Consider the following 16,176-nt stretch of genomic DNA (forward strand, 5'->3'; position numbering starts at 1 on the left):
CTAAAAAAGAAACAAGGAATTTTCTGATTCCTTTCTTCTTACAAAACCGAAATTATGAACCTAAAATATCAAATAAGGAAAGTAAATGAACTGTCTTGAAAAGGTTGCTTGAAATTGCAGCTACTTATTCTCCTTGATGAGTCAAAACAGGAAAGCAACCAAGGATGGAAACTAAGCCCCAATAACACGCCAATTGTGCTACAATCTTTAAGGATTTCTTCCGGATTATTCCATAGCTTGAATTATGGAATTCGAGCCTTGTGGAACATGTTCATCACCTTCAATGGACCTCCACAAATTTGCTTGAGCCCAAACTTCTTTAACCAGCCCGTTTAATGCCTCCTTGAACACTTTAGCTCGTGCTCTTGTAACCGGCCCAGTTGGAACTTGAACGGGTTCCTTTGTAGTCATGCTATTATTTGCATCATTCCCCTCCTCATGAAAAAGATTTGCCCTCAAATCATCACCTACATCAAAAGAACTCAAATCAGTAATATTGAAAGCAGCACTAGCATTGTACTCACCGAGCAAATCTAGCTTGTAAGCGTTGTCATTGATGCGCTTTAGACTTGGAAATGACCATCCCCTCTTGGAAGCAGTTTGGAACGTCTTTGCGCCGGAAATCTCTCTTTTCTCATATGCAACCAAACCCAATCTTCGGGTTCAAAAATCAGCTTATGTCGCCCTTTGTTGGCTTGTTTTGCATATTGCTCTGTTCTCCTCTCTATATTGAGCCTTGCCTTCTCATGTATCTGCTTCACAAATTCAGCCTTTTTCTTTCCATCCAAATTAACACACTCAGAAATAGGTAATGGAGATAAATCCAATGGAGTCAAAGGATTAAAACCATAAACAATTTCAAACGGTGAAAACTTTGTAGCAGAATGAATAGCACGATTATAAGCAAACTCAACGTGTGGCATACAATCCTCCCATGTTTTGTTGTTCTTTTTAATCACAGCCCTCAACAAAGTAGACAAAGTCCTATTCACTACTTCGGTTTGACCATCAGTTTGTGGGTGACAAGTAGTAGAAACAAAAGCTTGGTACCTAGCTTACACCACAAAGTCTTCCAAAAGTAGCTCAAGAACTTAGCATCTCTATCCGAAACAATGGTTCTAGGCATGCCATGTAATCTCACAATCTTCCTAAAAAACAAATGAGCAACATGCGAAGCATCATCCGTTTTGTGATATGGAATAAAGGGTTCCATCTTAGAAAATCTATCCACACCCAGAAAAATCGAATCTCTTCCGCGTTTAGTCCTAGGTAATCCTAACACAAAGTCCATTGAAAATATCAATCCAAGGCTCACTGGGAATGGGCAAAGGAGCATACAAACCGTTGGGCTGCACTCTGGATTTAGCTTGCCTACATGTAACACATCTACCACAAATCCGCTCAACATCTCATTTCATGTGTGGCCAATAGAAGTGTTCCTGCAAAACAGCTAAGGTCTTAGCTACTCCAAAATGTCCCATTAATCCCCCTCCATGGGATTCCTGCACTAACAAATCCCTCAAAGAACAGTTAGGCACACATAACTTATTTTCTCGAAACAAGAACCCATCATGTCTAAAGAACTTACCACAAGCGTTTTTCTCACAAGCCTGGTACTCTTCACAAAATTCATGGTCATCAATGTATAAACTTTTAATGTGTTCAAATCCAAGCAATTTTGCATCAAGTGTGGAGAGTAATGCATACCTGTGAGAAAGTGCGTCGGCGGCCACATTCTCCTTACCTTGCTTATATCGGATGACATATGGAAACGTCTCAATGAACTCTACCCAATGAGCATGCCTTCTATTTAGCTTGTGTTGGCCCTTCAAGTGTTTCAAGGACTCATGATCGGTGTGAATTACGAACTCCTTAGGCCATAGGTAGTGCTGCCATGTCTCCAAAGCTCGAACCAATGCATACGACTCCTTGTCATAAGTCGGGTAGTTTAAGGCTGCCCCGCTTAATTTCTCGCTGAAGTAAGCAATTGGTCGTCCCTCATGCATAAGAACTGTGCCTATACCAATACCTGAAGCATCACATTCAAACTCAAATGTTTTAGAAAAGTTAGGTAAAGACAATAAGGGGGCGTTGGTTAGCTTCTCTTTGATTAGCTGAAACGCCTTCTCTTGTTCTTCCCCCCATCTAAATCCGACGTTCTTCTTGGTCACCTCGGTAAGTGGTGCGGCTATGCTACTAAAGTCCTTCACAAACCGCCGGTAAAAATTAGCAAGTCCATGAAAACTACGAACATTGCCTACGCTGTGGGACTCGGCCTCTCTTGGATTGCTCGTACCTTCTCTTCATCAACCTATAAGCCTTGTGCACTAACAACAAATCGCAGAAATACAAGCTTATCGGCGCAAAAAGTACACTTCTTCATGTTAGCAAATAACTTTTCTTTCCTAGGCACATCTAAAACCGATTTCAAATGTACAACATGATCATCCAAGTTTTTGCTATAAATAAGTATATCATCAAAATAGACAACAACAAACCTGCCTATAAATGCACGCAAAACATGATTCATAAGTCTCAGAAAAGTGCTTGGTGCATTAGTCAAACCAAAAGGCATAACTAACCATTCGTACAAACCATATTTTTTTTTAAAAGCAGTTTTCCTTTCATCTCCTTCTTTCATTCTAATCTGATGATAACCACTCTTTAAATCAATCTTCGAAAACACACAAGAACCATGCAACTCATCTAACATGTCATGTAACCGAGGAATAGGATGACGATACTTTACCGTTATGTTGTGATGGCTCGGCAATCAATGCGCATTCTCCACGTCCCATCCTTCTTAGGTACAAGTAAAACTGGAATGGCGTGCGGACTCATGCTCTCCTTCACGTACCCCTTCTCCAACAACTCACCTACCTGCCGTTGAAGCTCCTTTGTCTCCTCAGGATTGCTCCTATAGGCTGGTCGGTTTGGAATTGTCGCACCGGGAACAAAGTCAATTTGATGTTCAATTCCTCGAATTGGTGGTAATCCATGTGGTGTTTCCTCAGGAAAGACATCCTCAAATTCCTGCAAAAGAGAAACAACAGAACTGGGCAAAGCAGGGTCAGGTTCGTTAGTGTTTAAAAATGCCTCCTTGTACAAAACTACAATCATCAGCCGATTTGATTACATTAATCGCTTAATCTCACTCACTTTTGCATAGAAATTCTTTTGTTTTTTCTCTGAATTTCTCTCAATGGCTAAATTTTGATTTTCTTTTTCTCTCTCATTTTGCTCAGCCACTCTCCGATTTTCACTCTTTTTCTTTTGCTCACTCTCTTTTTTTTTATCACTCTCATGTTGCAACCTCACTTGATCGTCATAAATCAGTTTCGGTGTCATCGGTACAAGAGTGATGGGTTTTTGGTCGAGCACGAACGAGTATTTGTTGGTGAAGTCATCATGCTTAACTCTCCGATCGAATTGCCACGGTCGGCCTAATAGTAAATGTCCAGCTTGCATCGGAGCTACATCACACAAAACTTCATCTTCATATTTTCCGATGCGGAATGAAACCAAAACCTGCTTATTCACCTTTACCTCGCCACTATCATTCAGCCATTGTAACTTGTACGGCCTAGGATGTTTCAGTATGGGCAGTCCTAATTTATCCACCAAGGTTGTGCTTGCAACATTAGTACAACTTCCTCCTTCAATAATCATACTACATACCTTGTCTTTGATATAGCACCTAGTATGAAAGATGTTCTCCCGCTGCACTTCTTCCACTTCTTTTGCTTGCAAGCTTAGGAGTCTTCTTGACACCAACAATTCACCTTAGACCGCATATTCTTCATCATCCACGTCCTCCAATGGTGGCATAGAGTCGGTATCGGACTTGTCGTCGGTTTCGATCTCTCCATTACCCCTTATCACCATGACTCTTTTGTTCGGGCATTGACTTGTTATGTGACCCCTGCCTTGACATTTAAAATACTTAATGTCACGGTTTCGAGAAGTGGAAGGGTCAGATTTACCTTGAGTGCCATGGTTGGTTGTTTCTAGTTTTGGCTCGAATTTGGGTTTTGCAGCTGGTTTCTCCTCTTTCTTCACATGACTCGGTTTCCATAGGGAAAAACCCGAATTATGGGATGCACGTGTACCACCCCTCCTCTGGAGTTGTTGCTCCACCTTGATGGCTATGTGCACCATATCCTCCAACTCCACATAATGCTGCATCTCCACCCTATCATGAATTTCTTGATTCAAGCCATTCAAGAACCTAGCCATAGTAGCCTCTCGGTCTTCTTCGATATTAGCCCGGATCAAAGCAATCTCCATGTCTTGATGATAATCCTCCACAATTCGGTTGCCTTGTCTGAGCGTTTATAATTTATTGTACGACTCCCGGAGGTAATGGCTGGGCACAAACCGCTTCCTCATCACTATTTTCATCTCTTCCCAAGTCTCTACCGGTCGTTCCCTATTTCGCCGCTGGTTCAACACTGACTGATCCCACCACTCAATAGCATAGTCAGAAAATATAATGGCGGCAAGTTTTACCATCTTCATTTTGGAGTAGTTGTGGCAATCGAACACTAACTCTACCTTTTTCTTCCACTCAAGATAAGCCTTGGGGTCGTTTCTTCCTTGAAACGCGGGAATTTTCATCTTAATACTACCCAAGTTGTTATCTTCCCGATTCCTATCTTCTCTAACCCGCCCTCCATATCTCCTATTTCCAACAACCGAATCCTGATCTTCTTCTTCATCAAAACCAGCCCCATAATACTCTCCATCTTCATCTCTCACTCCCCGATGTTGGACTCTTTCCCTCCTACGCAAATTAGGAGCGTTTCGTGGCTGCTCCAAATGTGTATTCTTCATCGGATCCATCCGCTCATGAACCTGCTCTAACTCCAACCTCATTATACGCCTCATCTCACCCATCATCGCCTCCATAAACAGCTTTGGATCAGCCACTCCCGTAACACCTTCGGCACTATTGTGAGACATGATTCCATTCTTCCCTTTTTCCACTCGATAATCCTCTTTCCAGCAACAATTCACCAAGAACCAAGGGAATTCAAGTTCAAAAGTAAGAAAACAAGGGATATGTAATGATTTTTAGAAGCACAATTCAGCAAAATTTCCACGAATTTTTTTTTTTGGTCTTTGGGGTGAGATGATTTTCGGGCTTATTGGAACCAAAATGGGGGAAATCAAACGAAATTTTTTTTTGTCAAATCTTTTTTTTTTTTTGATGATTAGGTTCTTTCTTTCGTTAATAACAGAAAAAGATTTCGAAATAAAATTAGAACAAACAGATTACGATCGGAATGGGTAAAGAAAGAAATTCGGCCAAACTATGATATGTCAAACCGAATTTGGAAAGCTAAAGAACACGGAATTAAGGCACAAGGAAACAACAAAATTCGAACTTAGGGCTAAAACCAATTCGGCCACAACAGATTCGGCCAGACAAGAAATAGGAAACTAAATTTAAATGGGATTGGCAAACTTGAGACGAGAAATCCTTGGCCCTGATACCAAATGTTGCGAACCGCGTCAAGAATAACGAGACATGTCAAACAATAGGGGAACCCAAGAATGCCCTCGACCCGCTGCTTCAACAAAAACAAGAACCTTGGAATATTTGACCTCAACCCATTGTTTAATGTGGAACAAGAACCTTGGTATAATAAGGAAGACGCCACAAACGGTAGTGGGAATTCGCTTGATAAGTCGATGATGAACGCCACGGAAAATCCGATAAGTTCGAATAGTCCTTCAAAGAGCCAAAGAAAATAAAAACTCATAAATTTTCTGAAAAAATATGATCTGCCACTTCCAATAAGCGAAAGGCTTTTTAAATACAAAAGGTCCACGAATTTGCAGCTCCGAAAAAAAACCCCCCAAAATAGGCTGCCTTAAATTCGCCTAACCAACTAAAAAGGAAACAAGGAATTTTCTGATTCCTTTCTCTTACAAAACCGAAATTATGAACCTATAATATCAAATAAGGAAAGTAAATGAGCTGTCTTGAAAAGGTTGCTTGAAATTGCAGCTACTTATTCTCCTTGATGAGTCAAAACGGGAAAGCAACCAAGGATGGAAACTAAGCCCCAATAACACGCCAATTGTGCTACAATCTTTAAGGATTTCTTCCGGATTATTCCATAGCTTGAATTATGGAATTCGAGCCTTGTGGAACATGTTCATCACCTTCAATGGACCTCCACAAATTTGCTTGAGCCCAAACTTCTTTAACCAGCCCGTTTAATGCCTCCTTGAACACTTTAGCTCGTGCTCTTGTAACCGGCCCAGTTGGAACTTGAACGGGTTCCTTTGTAGTCATGCTATTATTTGCATCATTCCCCTCCTCATGAAAAAGATTTGCCCTCAAATCATCACCTACATCAAAAGAACTCAAATCAGTAATATTGAAAGCAGCACTAGCATTGTACTCACCGAGCAAATCTAGCTTGTAAGCGTTGTCATTGATGCGCTTTAGACTTGGAAATGACCATCCCCTCTTGGAAGCAGTTTGGAACGTCTTTGCGCCGGAAATCTCTCTTTTCTCATATGCAACCAAACCCAATCTTCGGGTTCAAAAATCAGCTTATGTCGCCCTTTGTTGGCTTGTTTTGCATATTGCTCTGTTCTCCTCTCTATATTGAGCCTTGCCTTCTCATGTATCTGCTTCACAAATTCAGCCTTTTTCTTTCCATCCAAATTAACACAATCAGAAATAGGTAATGGAGATAAATCCAATGGAGTCAAAGGATTAAAACCATAAACAATTTCAAACGGTGAAAACTTTGTAGCAGAATGAATAGCACGATTATAAGCAAACTCAACGTGTGGCATACAATCCTCCCATGTTTTGTTGTTCTTTTTAATCATAGCCCTCAACAAAGTAGACAAAGTCCTATTCACTACTTCGGTTTGACCATCAGTTTGTGGGTGACAAGTAGTAGAAAACAAAAGCTTGGTACCTAGCTTACACCACAAAGTCTTCCAAACGTAGCTCAAGAACTTAGCATCTCTATCCGAAACAATGGTTCTAGGCATGCCATGTAATCTCACAATCTCCCTAAAAAACAAATGAGCAACATGCGAAGCATCATCCGTTTTGTGATATGGAATAAAGGGTTCCATCTTAGAAAATCTATCCACACCCAGAAAAATCGAATCTCTTCCGCGTTTAGTCCTAGGTAATCCTAACACAAAGTCCATTGAAAATATCAATCCAAGGCTCACTGGGAATGGGCAAAGGAGCATACAAACCGTTGGGCTGCACTCTGGATTTAGCTTGCCTACATGTAACACATCTACCACAAATCCGCTCAACATCTCATTTCATGTGTGGCCAATAGAAGTGTTCCTGCAAAACAACTAAGGTCTTAGCTACTCCAAAATGTCCCATTAATCCCCCTCCATGGGATTCCTGCACTAACAAATCCCTCAAAGAACAGTTAGGCACACATAACTTATTTTCTAGAAACAAGAACCCATCATGTCTAAAGAACTTACCACAAGCGTTTTTCTCACAAGCCTGGTACTCTTCACAAAATTCATGGTCATCAATGTATAAACTTTTAATGTGTTCAAATCCAAGCAATTTTGCATCAAGTGTGGAGAGTAATGCATACTTGTGAGAAAGTGCGTCGGCGGCCACATTCTCCTTACCTTGCTTATATCGGATGACATATAGAAACGTCTCAATGAACTCTACCCAATGAGCATGCCTTCTATTTAGCTTGCGTTGGCCCTTCAAGTGTTTCAAGGACTCATGATCGGTGTGAATTACGAACTCCTTAGGCCATAGGTAGTGCTGCCATGTCTCCAAAGCTCGAACCAATGCATACGACTCCTTGTCATAAGTCGGGTAGTTTAAGGCTGCCCCGCTTAATTTCTCGCTGAAGTAAGCAATTGGTCGTCCCTCATGCATAAGAACTGTGCCTATACCAATACCTGAAGCATCACATTCAAACTCAAACGTTTTAGAAAAGTTAGGTAAAGACAATAAGGGGGCGTTGGTTAGCTTCTCTTGGATTAGCTAAAACGCCTTCTCTTGTTCTTCCCCCCATCTAAATCCGACGTTCTTCTTGGTCACTTCGGTAAGTGGTGCGGCTATGCTACTAAAGTCCTTCACAAACCGCCAGTAAAAATTAGCAAGTCCATGAAAACTACGAACATTGCCTACACTGTGGGACTCGGCCTCTCTTGGATTGCTCGTACCTTCTCTTCATCAACCTATAAGCCTTGTGCACTAACAACAAATCGCAGAAATACAAGCTTATCGGCGCAAAAACTTGTAGCAAATAAGTTTTCTTTCCTAGGTACATCTAAAACCGATTTCAAATGTACAACATGATCATCCAAGTTTTTGCTACAAATGAGTATATCATCAAAATAGACAACAACAAACCTGCCTATAAATGCACGCAAAACATGATTCATAAGTCTCATAAAGGTGCTTGGTGCATTAGTCAAACCAAAAGGCATAACTAACCATTCGTACAAACCATATTTTTTTTTAAAAGCAGTTTTCCTTTCATCTCCTTCTTTCATTCTAATCTGATGATAACCACTCTTTAAATCAATCTTCGAAAACACACAAGAACCATGCAACTCATCTAACATGTCATGTAACCGAGGAATAGGATGACGATACTTTACCGTTATGTTGTTGATGGCTCGGCAATCAATGCGCATTCTCCACGTCCCATCCTTCTTAGGTACAAGTAAAACTGGAATGGCGTGCGGACTCATGCTCTCCTTCACGTACCCCTTCTCCAACAACTCACCTACCTGCCGTTGAAGCTCCTTTGTCTCCTCAGGATTGCTCCTATAGGCTGGTCGGTTTGGAATTGTCGCACCGGGAACAAAGTCAATTTGATGTTCAATTTCTCGAATTGGTGGTAATCCATGTGGTATTTCCTCAGGAAAGACATCCTCAAATTCCTGCAAAAGAGAAACAACAGAACTGGGCAAAGCAGGGAGGGTCAGGTTCGTTAGTGTTTAAAAATGCCTCCTTGTACAAAACTACAATCATCAGCAGATTTGATTACATTAATCGCTTAATCTCACTCACTTTTGCATAGAAATTCTTTTGTCTTTTCTCTGAATTTCTCTCAATGGCTAAATTTTGATTTTCTTTTTCTCTCTCATTTTGCTCAGCCACTCTCCGATTTTCACTCTTTTTCTTTTGCTCACTCTCTTTTTTTTTATCACTCTCTTTCTGCAACCTCACTTGATCGTCATAAACCAGTTTCGGTGTCATCGGTACAAGAGTGATGGGTTTTTGGTCGAGCACGAACGAGTATTTGTTGGTGAAGTCATCATGCTTAACTCTCCGATCGAATTGCCACGGTCGGCCTAATAGTAAATGTCCAGCTTGCATCGGAGCTACATCACACAAAACTTCATCTTCATATTTTCCGATGCGGAATGAAACCAAAACCTGCTTATTCACCTTTACCTCGCCACTATCATTCAGCCATTGTAACTTGTACGGCCTAGGATGTTTCAGTATGGGCAGTCCTAATTTATCCACCAAGGTTGTGCTTGCAACATTAGTACAACTTCCTCCATCAACAATCATACTACATACCTTGTCTTTGATATAGCACCTAGTATGAAAGATGTTCTCCCGCTGCACTTCTTCCACTTCTTTTGCTTGCAAGCTTAGGAGTCTTCTTGACACCAACAATTCACCTTGGACCGCATATTCTTCATCATCCACGTCCTCCAATGGTGGCATAGAGTCGGTATCGGACTCGTCGTCGGTTTCGATCTCTCCATTACCCCTTATCACCATGACTCTTTTGTTCGGGCATTGACTTGCTATGTGACCCCTGCCTTGACATTTAAAACACTTAATGTCACGGTTTTGAGAAGTGGAAGGGTCAGATTTACCTTGAATGCCATGGTTGGTTGTTTCTGGTTTTGGCTCGAATTTGGGTTTTGCAGCTGGTTTCTCCTCTTTCTTCACATGACTCGGTTTCCATAGGGAAAAACTCGAATTATGGGATGCACGTGTACCACCCCTCCTCTGGAGTTGTTGCTCCACCTTGATGGCCATGTGCACCATATCCTCCAACTCCACATAATGCTGCATCTCCACCCTATCATGAATTTCTTGATTCAAGCCATTCAAGAACCTAGCCATAGTAGCCTCTCGGTCTTCTTCGATATTAGCCCGGATCAAAGCAATCTCCATGTCTTGATGATAATCCTCCACGATTCGGTTACCTTGTCTGAGCGTTTACAATTTATTGTACGACTCCCGGAGGTAATGGCTGGGCACAAACCGCTTCCTCATCACTATTTTCATCTCTTCCCACGTCTCTACCGGTCGTTCCGTATTTTGCCGCTGGTTCAACACTGACTGATCCCACCACTCAATAGCATAGTCAGAAAATACAATGGCGGCAAGTTTTACCTTCTTCATTTTGGAGTAGTTGTGGCAATCGAACCCTAACTCTACCTTTTTCTCCCACTCAAGAGAACCCTTGGGGTTGTTTCTTCCTTGAAATGCTGGAATTTTCTTCTTAATACTACCCAAGTTGTTATCTTCCCGATTCCTATCTTCTCTAAACCGCCCTCCATATCTCCTATTTCCAACAACCGAATCCCGATCTTCTTCTTCATCAAAACCAGCCCCATAATACTCTCCATCTTCATCTCTCACTCCCCGATGTTGGACTCTTTCCCTCCTATGCAAATTAGGAGCGTCTCGTGGCTGCTCCAAACGTGTATTCTTCATCCGATCCATCCGCTCATGAACCTGCTCTAACTCCAACCTCATTATACGCCTCATCTCACCCATCATCGCCTCCATAAACAGCTTTGGATCAGCCACTCCCATAGCACCTTCGGCACTATTGTGAGACATGATTCCATTCTTCCCTTTTTCCACTCGATAATCCTCTTTCCAGCAACAATTCCCCAAGAACCAAGGGAATTAAAGTTCAAAAGTAAGAAAACAAGAGATATGTAATGATTTTCAGAAGCACAATTCAGCAGAATTTCCACAAATTTTTTTTTTTGGTCCTTGGGGTGAGATGATTTTCGGGCTTATTGGAACCAAAATGGGGGAAATCAAACGAAAATTTTTTTGTCGAGTCTTTTTTTTTTTGATGATTAGGTTCTTTCTTTCGTTAATAACAGAAAAAGATTTCGAAATAAAATTAGAACAAATAGATTATGATCGGAATGGGTAAAGAAAGAAATTCGGCCAAACTATGATATCTCAAACCGAATTTGGAAAGCTAAAGAACACGGAATTAAGGCACAAGGAAACAACAAAATTCGAACTTAGGGCTAAAACCAATTCGGCCACAACAGATTCGGCCAGACAAGAAAAAGGAAACTAAATTTAAATGGGATTGGCAAATGTAAGATGAGAAATCCTTGGCCCTGATACCAAATGTTGCGAACCGCGTCAAGAATAACGAGACACGTCAAACAATAGGGGAACCCAAGAATGCCCACGATTAGGTTTGGTTGGGAGATCTCGACCCGTTGCTTCAACAAAAACAAGAATCTTGGAATATTTGACCTCAACCCATTGTTTAATGCGAAGCAAGAACCTTGGTATAATAAGGAAGATGCCACAAACGGTAGTGGAAATCCGCTTGATAAGTCGATGATGAATGCCACGGAAAATTTCGATCAGTTCGAATAGTCCTTCAAAGAACCAAAGAAAATAAAAACTCATAAAATTTCTGAAAAAATATGATCTGCCACTTCCAATAAGCCAAAGGCTTTTTAAATACAAAAGGTCCGCGAATTTGCAGCTGCGAAAAAAAGAAAACCCCAAAATAGGCTGCCTTAAATTCGCCTAACCAACTAAAAAGGAAACAAGGAATTTTCTGATTCCTTTCTTCTTACAAAACCGAAATTATGAACCTAAAATATCAAATAAGGAAAGTAAATGAGCTGTCTTGAAAAGGTTGCTTGCAATTGCAGCCACTTATTCTCCTTGATGAGTCAAAACAGGAAAGCAACCAAGGATGGAAACTAAGCCCCAATAATACAACAATTGTGCTACAATCTTTGAGGATTTCTTCCGGATTATTCCACAGCTTGAATTATGGAATTCCAGCCTTGTGGAACATGTTCATCACCTTCAATGGACCTCCACAAATTTGCTTGAGCCCAAACTTCTTTAACCAGCCCGTTTAATGCCTCCTTGAACACTTTAGCTCGTGCTCTTGTAACCGGCCCAGTTGGAACTTGAACGGGTTCCTTTGTAGTCATGCCATTATTTGCATCATTCCCCTCCTCATGAAAAGGATTTGCCCCCAAATCATCACCTACATCAAAAGGACTCAAATCAGTAATATTGAAAGCAGCACTAACATTGTACTCACCAAGCAAATCTAGCTTGTAAGCGTTGTCATTGATGCGCTCTAGACTTGGAAAGGACCATCCCCTCTTGGAAGAAGTTTGGAACGTCTTTGCACCAGAAATCTCTCTTTTCTCATATGCAACCAAACCCAATCTTCGGGTTCAAAAATCAGCTTATGTCGCCCTTTGTTGGCTTGTTTTGCATATTGCTCTGTTCTCCTCTCTATATTGAGCCTTGCCTTCCCATGTATCTGCTTCACAAATTCAGCCTTTTTCTTTCCATCCAATGGAGTCAAAGGATTAAAACCATAAACAATTTCAAACGGTGAAAACTTTGTAGCAGAATGAATAGCACGATTATAAGCAAACTCAATGTGTGCCAAACAATCCTCCCATGTTTTGTTGTTCTTTTTAATCATAGCCCTCAACAAAGTAGACAAAGTCCTATTCACTACTTCGGTTTGACCATCAGTTTGTGGGTGACAAGTAGTAGAAAACAAAAGCTTGGTACCTAGCTTACACCACAAAGTCTTCCAAAAGTAGCTCAAGAACTTAGCATCTCTATCCGAAACAATGGTTCTAGGCATGCCATGTAATCTCACAATCTCCCTAAAGAACAAATGAGCAACATGCGAAGCATCATCCATTTTGTGACATGGAATAAATGGTGCCATCTTAGAAAATCTATCCACAACCGCAAAAATCGAATCTCTTCCACGTTTAGTTCTAGGTAATCCTAACACAAAGTCCATTGAAATATCAATCCAAGGCTCACTATGAATGGGCAAAGGAGCATACAAGCCGTTGGGCTGCACTCTGGATTTAGCTTGCCTACATATAACACATCTACCACAAATCCGCTCAACATCTCGTTTCATGTGTGGCCAATAGAAGTGTTCCTGCAAAACAGCTAAGGTCTTAGCTACTCCAAAATGTCCCATTAATCCCCCTCCATGGGATTCCTGCACTAACAAATCCCTCAAAAAATAGTTAGGCACACATAACTTATTTTTTAGAAACAAGAAACCATCATGTCTAAAGAACTTACCACAAGCATTTTTCTCACAAGCCTGGTACTCTTCACAAAATTCATGGTCATCAATATATAAACTTTTAATGTGTTCAAATTCAAGCAATTTTGCATCAAGTGTTGAGAGTAATGCATACCTGTGAGAAAGTGCGTCAGCGGCCACATTCTCCTTACCTTGCTTATACTGGATGACATATGGAAGCGTCTCAATGAACTCTACCCAATGAGCATGCCTTTTTAAAAGGCATGATCGGTGTGAATTACAAACTCCTTAGGCCATAGGTAGTGCTGCCATGTCTCCAAAGCTCGAACCAATGCATATGACTCCTTGTCATAAGTCGGGTAGTTTAAGGCTGCCCTGCTGATATGATCCAGCACAAGGACTTTGACAAGGATAAAGAAGATGCTCAAGATGATATGGAGATTCCAATTGGGCCAATCACAAGAGCTCGGGCCAAGAAACTTCAAGAAGCTGTCCAAACTTTATTAACTCATGCCCAAGGAGAAGGTTCTAGTCCACATGAAGATTTGAACTTGAAGATGGTTAATATGTGGCAAGTCCATTTTGACAATATCCAGTCTAATTAATTATTTAAACGTGGAAAAGAAGAGTCTAATCCTTTCAAATTCGGATTCCTCTTTATGGTGCATTTATCATAGGCTTTTGAAAGGCTGAAGGACATTTTTGAGGCTTGCAAATGAAGGATGAACCTAGTCAAAATGGTTGGGAGTTTTGCTGCAACTTCCCAAGGTTAATTAATTGCTACCAAGACTTTAAGTAGTATTCCTTTCATCTTCACCAACTTTCATTTAATGTTTTTCTAGTTGGTTCAATGCACCATAAATACTTGGTGTTTTTACTTGTAATCAAGCAATTCCGAAATATAATCTTTTTGTGAGAATTTTCTCTCTATTGTTCTTGTGTAGAACTTACGGTAGTTTCAAGTACAACCACTTGAACCTCCAACCCTTGATAATATTGGTCTCACGGGGTCAATATTCCTAATCCTTTGATAATATAGGTTTCTTGCTCTTTATAGCAACGGGGTCTATATTCCTTCCCTTTTAACCTTTTTGGACGATCTGTGAATTCATTTTCCAAACTATTGTTGTTGGGTCTCACGGCAGGTTCGTTGAGGTTTGCATCATTTGGTATCGGAGCCAAGGTTTCCAATCAGGTTACCTATCCCTTATTTGCTTTTATATTCTATCATTTATATTTTTTTCATCCTTTTGCATCGTTTGATATCATTTCATCCATAACCATTTCATTCCTATTCTCTCCCATTTTTTTTCGTGCTTCATCTTTGTTGATATTGCTATTGGTTCCATTATTGAAAGGAAAACATAAAAAGAGGAGACTGAAGTTGTAAAAAAAAAGAAGAAAAAAAGAAAAAAAAAGACAATAAAAAGGAGATCAAAAGGAGTTAGAAGGTTAAATGTTTTGAAAGAAAAGAAGAAGGAGAAGTTTGCCTTTTATTATCATCTATTTCTTATGTTTCATCTCTATATATCCATCATTCAACTTTTCATATCCATTTGCTTTCTATTCATATTCTTTGCTTTTCTTTTCAAAACCATTTCTTCTCATCATTTATGTTCTGAAACTCTTCACACTTGTTGCTTCCATATTGACTCCACTCAAAAATTTGTATTTTTAAGTGTGTTGGTTTTTCATTTGCTTTGCTATGAAATTTACCTTAGTTTTCTCAAGAACTTTTAAGAGAAAATTGAGTAGTAAAAGGCAAGAGTGTGTGAGATCATCATAGGGAAAAAGCCAAATCATTGTGTGCAAATACGAGTGATTGAGTGAAATATATTTGAGTGAAACACGTGAGGGAGTGGTGAGGTTCTTTTCATTTTTACAACATGTCTCAAGGCGGAAGTGAGGAAGCACCAATAGACACCAAATTGAACATTCAAGCTCTGCAACAACAATTCCAGCGGATGAATGCCCAACTTGAAGAAATCCGAGAACGATTAGATCATAATGACCAACAAGTGAATCAAATACAGCAAGGCGCTATGCCACGAGGGAGAAGGCAAAACAGACGTCCCTCCATTCCTCCAGCTGATCATGTTGATACTTATGAAGGTGAAAATGAAGAATTTGATGATGAAACCTCCCTAGCTTCCATACGAAGACAAAGAGATCATAGACCAAGACGACATCGCCAGCACATGCATCAAAATAGAGATGTTGTTGATCGCAACACAGGTTCGATTAAACTTTCTCTCCCACCTTTTCAAAGTAAAAATGATCCTGATGCTTACATTGAATGGGAAAGAAAAGTGGAACTTGTTTTCGATTGTCATAACTATTCGGAGGAAAAAAAAGTTAAGCTTGCAGCTGTTTCTTTGACTGACTATGCAATTGTTTGGTGGGACCAATTGGTTCTAAATCGAAAAAGAAACCGAGAGATTCCAATTGACAATTGGGATGACATGAAAGCTGCCATGAGGAGAAGGTTTGCTCCTTCACACTATTATAGAGACTTACATTTGAAGTTCCAAAGTCTTAAACAGGGAACAAAATCTATTGAAGAATACCATAAGGAGATGGAAATAACCATGATTCGTGCCAATGTTGAAGAAGATAGAGAGGCAACAATGGCTAGATTCAGTTGTGGTCTCAACCGTGAGATTGCGAATGTTGTGGAACTACAACATTATGTGGAAATTGAAGATGTGGTCCACATGGCTATGAAAGTTGAGAGGCAACTTAAAAGAGGAGGAAGATCATCATCCAAGCATGAAGCTGCTGGTTCATCTAATTGGAAGTCCAAATGGAGTCCTACTCCAAAACAAGAAGAAAAGCCTACTTCTAGGCCTAAAGAAGA

At 40.4% G+C, this 16,176-nt stretch overlaps 2 pseudogenes; both read right to left on the reverse strand.

Moving 5' to 3' along the window:
* Window positions 1-225: 225 nt before the first annotated feature.
* Window positions 226-4,962, reverse strand: LOC120106675 (annotated as a pseudogene).
* Window positions 4,963-6,118: 1,156 nt separating this feature from the next.
* Window positions 6,119-10,822, reverse strand: LOC103699097 (annotated as a pseudogene).
* Between the last annotated feature and the right edge of the window lie 5,354 nt (window positions 10,823-16,176).

Source organism: Phoenix dactylifera, unplaced genomic scaffold, assembly GCF_009389715.1.
Source record: "Phoenix dactylifera cultivar Barhee BC4 unplaced genomic scaffold, palm_55x_up_171113_PBpolish2nd_filt_p 000602F, whole genome shotgun sequence".
Classification (NCBI taxonomy): Eukaryota; Viridiplantae; Streptophyta; class Magnoliopsida; order Arecales; family Arecaceae; genus Phoenix; species Phoenix dactylifera.